Source organism: Dama dama, chromosome 6 (assembly GCF_033118175.1).
Source record: "Dama dama isolate Ldn47 chromosome 6, ASM3311817v1, whole genome shotgun sequence".
Taxonomy (NCBI): Eukaryota; Metazoa; Chordata; class Mammalia; order Artiodactyla; family Cervidae; genus Dama; species Dama dama.
This window is the reverse complement of record NC_083686.1, coordinates 22,549,988-22,560,162: the sequence shown is the minus strand read 5'-3', so window position 1 is coordinate 22,560,162 and position 10,175 is coordinate 22,549,988.

The window sequence follows — 10,175 nt, the reverse complement described above, 5'->3', positions numbered from 1 at the left end:
CAGCTCGCCAGGCTTCCTTGTTCTTCATCATCTCACAGAGTTTGTTCAAACTCAAGATCACTGAGTTGGTGATTCCATCCAACTGTCTCATCCTCTGCTGCACTCCTCTCTTGCCCTCAGTCTTTCCCAGCATCAGGGTCTTTTCCAGTGAGTTTGCTCTTCACAGCAGGTAGCCAAAGTATTGGAGCTTCTGCATCAGTCCTTCCCTACATCCAATTTATCAGCAAATCCTGTTGGCTTTACCTTCAGTTTATATTTCAAGTTGACCACTGTCCTCTACCTCTGCTAGTCTAACACCATTACCTTTCTTCTGGATTTCTTTGATAACCTCCAAACTAGTGTTCTTGCTTCCGTTTTTGCTTCCTTACAATCTTTTCGCCACACAGAAACAGAATGGTTTCTTTTAAAACCTAGGCCAGCTAAGTCAGCCCTCAGTGCAAAACCCTCCACTGACACCCCTCTCACTCAGAAAAATACCTCAAGCTGGACCATGGACTCCACCTGATCTGACCCTGCTCCTGCCCAGACTCGCTCCATCTCTCTCCCTCTAGCTTATTTTCTTCTATCCACAGGGCTTTCTTGCTGTTCCTGCACACGCTAAGCCCTTTCCTGATAGAGAGTCTTTACATGCAGACCTCAGGGCCTTTGCATATGCTGTTACTTCTGCCTAAAATGTTTCTTCCAGTTACATGCAGGGCTTGCTCCCTTACCTCACCAGATCTCAGCTCATGTCAGTTTATCAAGGGATATTTCCTGACCAGGATTTACAAAACAACACTAACCCCCCTACATCACTCTGTATCTCCTAACCCTGCTCTGTTTTTCTTTAGAGCACTTTTCACCTACCTACTAAAACATCTTGTGTTTGTTAATTGTTTCTACCCTCTAGAGTTTTTATTGTTATGATTAAAATCCATGGAAAAATTATCTTTCGTCCTTTAAATTAGTTGGGTCCATGCTTGTCCTTTTGCCTGTTGGGCTCACATTCCTCTCCTCCATTTCTCGAGTGCTGTCTGTGCCTTTCAGACAGGACTCTCTCCCACCCACCTGCCCTCATCTCCACTTCTCTTGAGCATCCATTACACGGGCATTCAGTTTTATAACAGAGTGTGTGACTTGCAGGGCCTCTGCCAAAGCCCTGCTCATCCAGAGTCATTTAGTGAAGGAGTCCATTATGCTCAGCACTTGCAGAGAGAAATCCCCCGTGATGGAGGCAGCTCGCAGCAGCCACTGTTCTCCACATAATGGCATTCTGCTCTGCCTGGCACGTGTCCTGATGGGGACTCTGCCCCCCTGGAAAAATGCCAAATCATATCGAAACATTCAATAATGACGACAACTGCTGCAACAAAAACTGAGTGTTCACAGGATGGCCTAAAGAGAGACAAAACAAGCTGAGGTTCTCAGTGGCCATGGTGGTTTGGGTTTTTGTCCCCAGCGTGGACCCCACTGCTGGGTCAGACACTTCAGGTCCTATGTGCTTTTGCAGTTGGATGTGCTGGTTGCTCCAGACACCACATTCACATAGAAACTGACAGTTTTACACACCCAATACTCAAGAATTCTTTTGTGTGGGGAAAAGAGAAATGTTAAAAAATACTTTCTTTCAGTTGAAGGCATCTGGGAAATTTTTCCAACAACCAGAGCAAGGAGTTTTCATTTCTAGGCTGTAGGATGACCACAGCGGATCCCTCCCTTCACATTCTCTGTTACCTCTGTCAAGTCATCACTTCATCTGGGAGCAGAAAGCAGGGACCAAGAGGAAGGGAAGTGTACGTTTACTGAGAGTAAAATTAGGACTTCAGCCTTTCAGTGAAGAATTATTCTATTGAACCAGTAAAGTGTTTTGGAATAACATATTCCAACAGATGATGAATTTCAAACTGCTTGAATAAAAAGTGTATGGAAAGACAAAAAGCATCTTTCATTAAATTATATGGTAGAATTGCTAGAGTGGGAATAATTCAGTCACATATAAGGAAGCTTATATATTGAAGCAAATAGGAATCCTTTGCATGCATGCTCAGTCATGTCCGTCTCTTTGTGACCCCATGGACTGTAGCCCACCAGGCTCCTCTGTCCACGGAATTTTCCAGACAGGAATACTGGAGCAAGTTGCAATTTCCTACTCCAAGGGGTCTTCCTGACTCAGGGATAGAACCCATGTCTTTTGAGTCTCCTGCATTGGCAGGCAGATTCTTTACCAGTGCACCACCTGGGAATCCTTTGAGTAGGTATAAATAATCAAAAGTGTAGACCTTTTTTCCATTGTATATCCTTGCCTCCTTTGTCAAAGATAAGGTGTCCATAGGTTCGTGGATTTATCTCTGGGCTTTCTATTCTGTTCCATTGATCTATATTTCTGTCTTTGTGCCAGTACCATACTGTCTTGATGACTGTGGCTTTGTAGTAGAGTCTGAAGTCAGGCAGGTTGATTCCTCCAGTTCCATTCTTCTTTCTCAAGATTACTTTGGCTATTCGAGGTTTTTTGTATTTCCATACAAATTGTGAAATTCTTTGGTCTAGTTCTGTGAAAAATACCGTTGGTAGCTTGATAGGGATTGCATTGAATCTATAGACTGCTTTGGGTAGAATAGCCATTTTGACAATATTAATTCTTCCAATCCATGAACACGGTATGTTTCTCCATCTGTTTGTGTCCTCTTTGATTTCTTTCATCAGTGTTTTATAGTTTTCTATGTATAGGTCCTTTGTTTCTTTAGGTAGATATACTCCTAAGTATTTTATTCTTTTTGTTGCAATGGTGAATGGTATTGTTTCCTTAATTTCTCTGTCTGTTTTTTCATTGTTAGTATATAGGAATGCAAGGGATTTCTGTGTGTTAATTTTATATCCTGCAACTTTACTATATTCATTGATTAGCTCTAGTAATTTTCTGGTAGAATCTTTAGGGTTTTCTATGTAGAGGATCATGTCATCTGCAAACAGTGAGAGTTTTACTTCTTCTTTTCCTATCTGGATTCCTAAAAGACAACCTCTTTAACAAGTGGTGCTGGGAAAACTGGTCAACCACTTGTAAAAGAATGAAACTAGAACACTTTCTAACACCATACACAAAAATAAACTCAAAATGGATTAAAGATCTAAATGTAAGACCAGAAACTATAAAACTCCTAGAGGAGAACATAGGCAAAACACTCTCCGACATAAATCAAAGCAAGATCCTCTATGACCCACCTCCCAGAATATTGGAAATAAAAGCAAAACTAAACAAATGGGACCTAATGAAACTTAAAAGCTTTTGCACTACAAAGGAAACTATAAGTAAGGTGAAAAGACAGCCCTCAGATTGGGAGAAAATAATAGCAAATGAAGAAACAGACAAAGGATTAATCTCAAAAATATACAAGCAACTCCTGCAGCTCAATTCCAGAAAAATAAATGACCCAATCAAAAAATGGGCCAAAGAACTAAACAGACACTTCTCCAAAGAAGACATACAGATGGCTAACAAACACATGAAAAGATGCTCAAAATCACTCATTATTAGAGAAATGCAAATCAAAACCACAATGAGGTACCATTACACGCCAGTCAGGATGGCTGCTATCCAAAAGTCTACAAGCAATAAATGCTGGAGAGGGTGTGGAGAAAAGGGAACCCTCTTACACTGTTGGTGGGAATGCAAACTAGTACAGCCGCTATGGAAAACAGTGTGGAGATTTCTTAAAAAACTGGACATAGAACTGCCATATGACCCAGCAATCCCACTTCTGGGCATACACACTGAGGAAACCAGATCTGAAAGAGACACGTGCACCCCAATGTTCATCGCAGCACTGTTTATAATAGCCAGGACATGGAAGCAACCTAGATGCCCATCAGCAGATGAATGGATAAGGAAGCTGTGGTACATATACACCATGGAATATTACTCAGCCATTAAAAAGAATTCATTTGAACCAGTCCTAATGAGATGGATGAAGCTGGAGCCCATTATACAGAGTGAAGTAAGCCAGAAAGATAAAGAACATTACAGCATACTGACACATGTATATGGAATTTAGAAAGGTGATAACGATAACCCTATATGCAGAACAGAAAAAGAGACACAGAAATACAGAACAGACTTTTGAACTTTGTGGGAGAATGTGAGGGTGGGATATTTCAAAAGAACAGCATGTATACTATCTATGGTGAAACAGATCACCAGCCCAGGAGGGATGCACGAGACAAGTGCTCCGGCCTGGTGCACTGGGAAGACCCAGAGGAATCGGGTGGAGAGGGAGGTGGGAGGGGGGATCGGGATTGAGAATACATGTAAATCCATGGCTGATTCATATCAATGTATGACAAAACCCACTGGAAAAAAAAAAATAATAATAATAAAAAAAAAATTAATAAAAAAAAAAAGAAAATTCAAGAAAAAAAAAAAAAAAAAAGTGTAGACCTATATCTCAAACTTCCTCCTGAAGAGCTACTATTTATATATTTTGACTTGGGGAAAGCTGTGAAAAATTTTGAAATAGACTTTTAAGAAGATGCAAAGTTAAAAAAAAAAAAGAAGATGCCAAGTTATTACATATTAAGTGTGCTTTTATGCCACGGAGAACAGAATGAAGATGAATGCCAGTAGTGAAGATCTGATCTTCCCTTGTAGCTCAGTCAGTAAAGAATCTGCCTGCAATGCAGGAGACCCAGGTTCAATTCCTGGATCAGGAAGATCCCCCGGAGAAGGAAATGGCAACCCACTCCAGTATTCTTGCCTGGAGAATCCCATGAACAGAGGAGCCTGGCAGGCTATAGTCCATAGGCTTGCAAGTGTAGGACACAACTTAGTGACTAAACCACCACCAGTGGAGATTTAGGTAAAAACTGGGTGAATTTTCAGAGAGTTAAGATTATTACACCTCAGGAGAGACTAATAAAACATAAACTGCTTTCTCAGTAGAATTCTAGAAATGCTGAAAGCCTTAAACGTTCACTCAGACTCAACATTTGGATAAGTCATGGAATGTTTCTGGGTTTTTTAAACTGTAAAATGAAGAGGTAGATCCTTGTGCATGCCTATGTGCTAAGTCGCTTCAGTTTTATCTGACTCTGCGATCCTGTGGACTGTAGCCCGCCAGGCTCCTCTGTCCATGGGATTCTCCAGGCAAGGATACCAGAATGGGTTGCCATGCCCTTCTCCAGGGGATCTTTCCCACCCGAGGATCCAACCCGCTTTTCCTGTGATTCTTGCATTGCAAGCGGACATTTTTTTTTTTTTTTTTTTTTTTTTTTTTTTACTGCTAAGCCACTGGGGAAGCCCACAGATAGATCCTTATAGATCCTGTTATATCTAAGCATATACTTGCTTGGTGGCAAAGGGCTAGACTCTTTGAATGGTTGAGGTTTTCCTGGGTAGAAATTTCTTTATGAGACCTACCATAACGAGCTGGACCCTGACACAGCCGCTCGAGGGATAACTTCCGGTTTTGCATCCTTCTCTTCTGAGTGAAACAGACTTTAAGCGCCTCTGGTTGCTGGCATGACACCACATGAAGGGTTTATTTCCCCATCCCAGTGACTGGGAAGTGGCATGTGCATTAAGCCCTCAACAGCACTGAGGAGTTTTGGGGTGTGTGTCTTCAGTACTGTGGGAGCTGACGTTTCCGTTGCTGTTTCCTAGGAGGAAACAGCAGCTTCTGCCTGCCATATGTTCATATAACACTGCATGCCAACTTGCATGCCATATCATGCCAGCCTGGAAACAAGTATGTTCACCAGTACTATATTAGCATCATTCTACTTGCAATCTAATTAATAATTAGCTGTCTTCCTGCAGCCCTTGAAGACAAATGTGAGAGCAACTTTGTCATGTTTATTAAGAATATACTTATCTTATGGTCTTTTCATATGGACAGTGGGAAAGGGAAATTTCAGAATCTGTGGAGCATCAGTAAATCTCAGTGGAAGGTTCAAGGGACTTTTTGTATTGTTTTTTGAAACTCCTAGGGAGTTTAAAATCATTTCAAGATAACTTTTTTAAAAAATCTGTGATACCAACTCAAAGCTGGCTTCATGTATCAACAGAGTAAGCAATAACATTTATAGTATCATTTCAGGCATTTACAAAGTCCATGTCAGACATGAAAACTCTGATTCCATTAGATCCTTACAGATCACTTTAATGTGAATGAGAGAAGGAGGGAAAAGTTATGAGAAAGTGAATGATGAAGGTCAAGAATGCTGACCTTTCTCTATTTTATCACCCCGCCCAAGGTTAAAGAACTGTTCATTGCACTCAAGATTGGGCTTTTGGTGAGTGAAGGCTCTGTGTTTTACTCCAATATGAATATTATATTGGACCATTTTGCAATTTTAAAAGAAAAACTAAAGTGACTTTTGGAGAAGGACATGGCAACCCACTCCAGTATTCTTGCCTGGAGAACCCTGTGGACGGAGGAGCCTGGTGGGCTGCTGTCCATGGGGTGGCACAGAGTCGGACAAGACTGAAGTGACTTAGCATGCCTGCATGCACGCATTGAAGAAGGAAATGGCAACCCACTCCAGTATACTTGCCTGGAGAATCCCAGGGACAGAGGAGCCTGGTGGGCTGCGGTCTACGGGGTCGCACAGAGTCAGACACGACAGAAGTGACTTAGCAGCAGCAGCAGCAGCAGCAAAGTGATCATATATCTTAGATATCTTTGAAGGTCTCTCAATGTAGCATTAAATAATTATATAAAGAATCTTTTATTCCTCTAAATGGAGCTTTATTCATGAATAATTAAGGACTGAATTTTTCTCTTTAAAGAGCAAAAATGTTTCCTTCTCCACACCAAATGGTGTAATTTCTTGATAATTTAAGAAAACTTAGGCTATTGCTAAATAATTGAATTTAATTAGGGAAAATATTCCTTTTCAACTTAGAGACTGAGTTAATATTAGTACTTTAACATGTAAAGTTATTATTAAGAGGGAAGTAGCTGGCTGTTTCGTAATTTAGCTACAAAATTAGACTAAAAAAAAGTATTATTTTAGTAATATTTAGATGTTAAATTTCTTACCAAGAATGCTGTGAAATAGGATTTAGGCCATATAAGTCCATTTGGTTAATGTGCAAGCAATAAGGGAGGTAAATATAGGAAGACTATATTAGAAAAATAAATTTTAGAAATGAAAGCAAACTCAAAATGTCATGCCAGTCTTTTGAGAATTAGGTAGTGGATGGGGTCAGGAGACTGGAAAATCCAAAGTATCTGTGTTCTAATGCAGTGAGCTTTTTATGACCGTTAAGCAGGTATAAAGTGACTGGAAGAATCTGATCAATTTTTAAATATATATTATACTATTCCTCACCAAGCTTATATATTTATATATATGTGTGTGTGTGTGTGTGTGTATTTGTGTATATACACACTTAGGTATATAATTTATGCTTTATATACACATCTGTATCATAAAAGCAACATCTCTGTAAGCAGTACAAACACTTCCTAAGGCTTCAAAACTAGTACTTTTCCTAATAGCAGCTACAGACTTATAACTGATGTCGTCAAAAGAGAATCTGTACAGTTTCCAAAATTTGTTGGAGTTTTATTAAAAGAACCAAATTTCCTGGAAAGAAGTGATGATTTTATTCTAATTCAATCCAGCCTGTTGGATATATATTTAGATCAGAAAGTGAAGTACAGTGATTTGAATTGATAACCCATGCAGTGGCAGAAACCTAAAATACATAACTGCTTATTTTATGAGCAAAATAATAGAATAAAGCCCTCACTAATAGTGGAGTGAGACATGGATTCGATGAAAAAAGGAGTAAGGTGCGTTTTGAGCACTTACCTTTCTTCTTTTTGTTTCTTTTGATGAGGAACTACAGTGATGTTTATTATATGAACTATGGTTTCAGAGAAGGACTTCTCTCTTACAGATTGTGTCATCTGTGTTGTGGAATGATGTCGAAGCATCAGAGATTCATGGAAAGTGGAGTGGGCCGTGTTCCGTAACATTTTTAAAAATTTGTTCGTTTTTAATTGAAGGATGACTGGCTTACAGTTTTGTGTTGGTCTCTGCCATACATCAGTGTGAATCAGCCATAGGGATACATATGTCCCTCCCTCTTGAACCTCGCTCCCACCCCTCCAGGCCATCACAGAGCAGCCTCCTGAGCTCCCGGAGGCATACAGCAGATTCCCACTGGCTATCTATTTTACACAAGGCAGTATATGGTGGAGGTTGCTGTTCAGTCGCTCAGTCGTGTCCGACTTTTTGTGACCCCCATGGACTGCAGCACACCAGGCCTCCCTGTCCTTCACTATCTCCCGGAGTTTGCTCAAACTCATGTCCATTGAGTTAATGATGCCATCCAACCATCTCATCCTCTCTCATACCCGTTTCCTCATGACCTTAACCAGGGGTTGTATGGTAAAATGGTAAAATTTATTATGCTTAGAATTCTGTAGGTCAGTAATTCAAGGGCAGCCTCTCTCCACTCCCTGGTATTTAGAGCTTTTACCAGCATGGTTTGAACAGCGAGAACTGGTTGGAATGGCTGAGATCCTGGCATGTCCAAGTTGTTCATTTACTCATGTGTCTGGCACCTAGGCTAGGGTGTCTGGAACAGCCTAGAGGAGGCTGTTAGCATCTTTTCTCCTTACAACCCCTCCACACCTTAGGCTTCCTTCCAGCATGGGAGTCTCGGGATCATAAGGGTTCTTCCATGGTACTTCCCTCAGAGCAAGAGTTTCAAGATAAGGGGAGCAGAACCTGCCAGTCTTCTTAAGAATGAGGCCCAAAACTGGCCAAGTATCACTTCTGGCATATTCTGTTGGTCAAAGCAATCGGAAACCATCCCAGTTTCAAAGGACTCAAGAGATTTCATCTTGTTTTGGGACAATGGCATACAAATACAAGGAAGGGAGGAATTAATAGCTCTGGAGACAAAATATCACAGTCAAAAGGAAATTTTTCAGTTTACATAGTTTTGTAGATAATCTGTTGTAGTTTAGTTGCTCAATCGTGTCTGACTCTTTGTGACCCCATGGACTATAACCCACTAGGCTTCTCTGTCCATGGGATTTCTCATGTAAGAATACTGGAGTGGATTACATTTCCTTCTCCAGGGGGTCTTCCCGACCCAGGAATCAAACCCACATCTCCTGCTTGGCAGGAAGATTCTTTACCACTGAGCCACCTGGGTGTCATGTAGCTTTAAATATTGGGTTGGCCTAAAAGTTGGTTGAGTTTTTCCATAACATCTTATGGAAAAACTCGAATGAACATTTTGACCAACTCAATAGCTGATATTCTTATTTTTGTAGGTTGAAAAACCCATGGGTTAAAAAAATATGTATTTGAATGTATGGAAAGACAATTTTATTTTATTTATTTATTTATTTTTTGTGACCAGATGTGCGTCAAGCTTTATTTATTTTTTTATTTTTTTCCCAATTATTTTTATTAGTTGGAGGCTAATTACTTTACAATATTGTGGTGGTTTTTGCCATACATTGTCATGAATCAGCCATGGATTTACATGTGTTCCTCATCCTGAGCGCCCCCCCCCCCACCTCCCTCTCCATCCCATCCCTCTGGGTCATCCCAGTGCACTAGCCCGGAGCACTTGGGAAAGACAATTTTAGACATAAATTCAGAGGTAGCTGGAAACAAAGTTGCATTGAGACTCTGATAGAGTCTCCATAGGAAAGAAAAAATAGTAGAGACCAACTGCCTGAGTCACTTTAAACTCGGCTGGAAAAGCAAATAAAAAACACCACCAACAACAACTATAAAACCCCATGTAGCAGGGATCAGTGTTGCATTGGCAAGGAGGTACTATTGGTGTTTTTAACTCCAAATATCTATGATGTGTTGTAATATTTGTATTCTTTTGTGCCCAATAAAACTGTGTCATAAAGTTCACTGAACTGTTAACACTGTCTGTCCATTTGGGGGTATTATTTCCAAGCATGTGACCAGGTCCCCGGGATGCCATTGAATGCATAATCTGTCACCCAATGCAATGTGTTGGCGCATTAAAGGAAGTTAAGTACATTGCAGCTGCGAAACTCCTCTAAGCAGAACACTTCCTCCTCTTCTGTGAAAAAAAAAAAAAAAGTGCAAAAATTCTTTCATCAGGCTATTTGCAAGTCCCCTGCTCCTCCGTGTCAGCTGCCCTTGGCTGCAAGATAACCATAAAACATTTACTGCAAAGCCATGAAGAATCC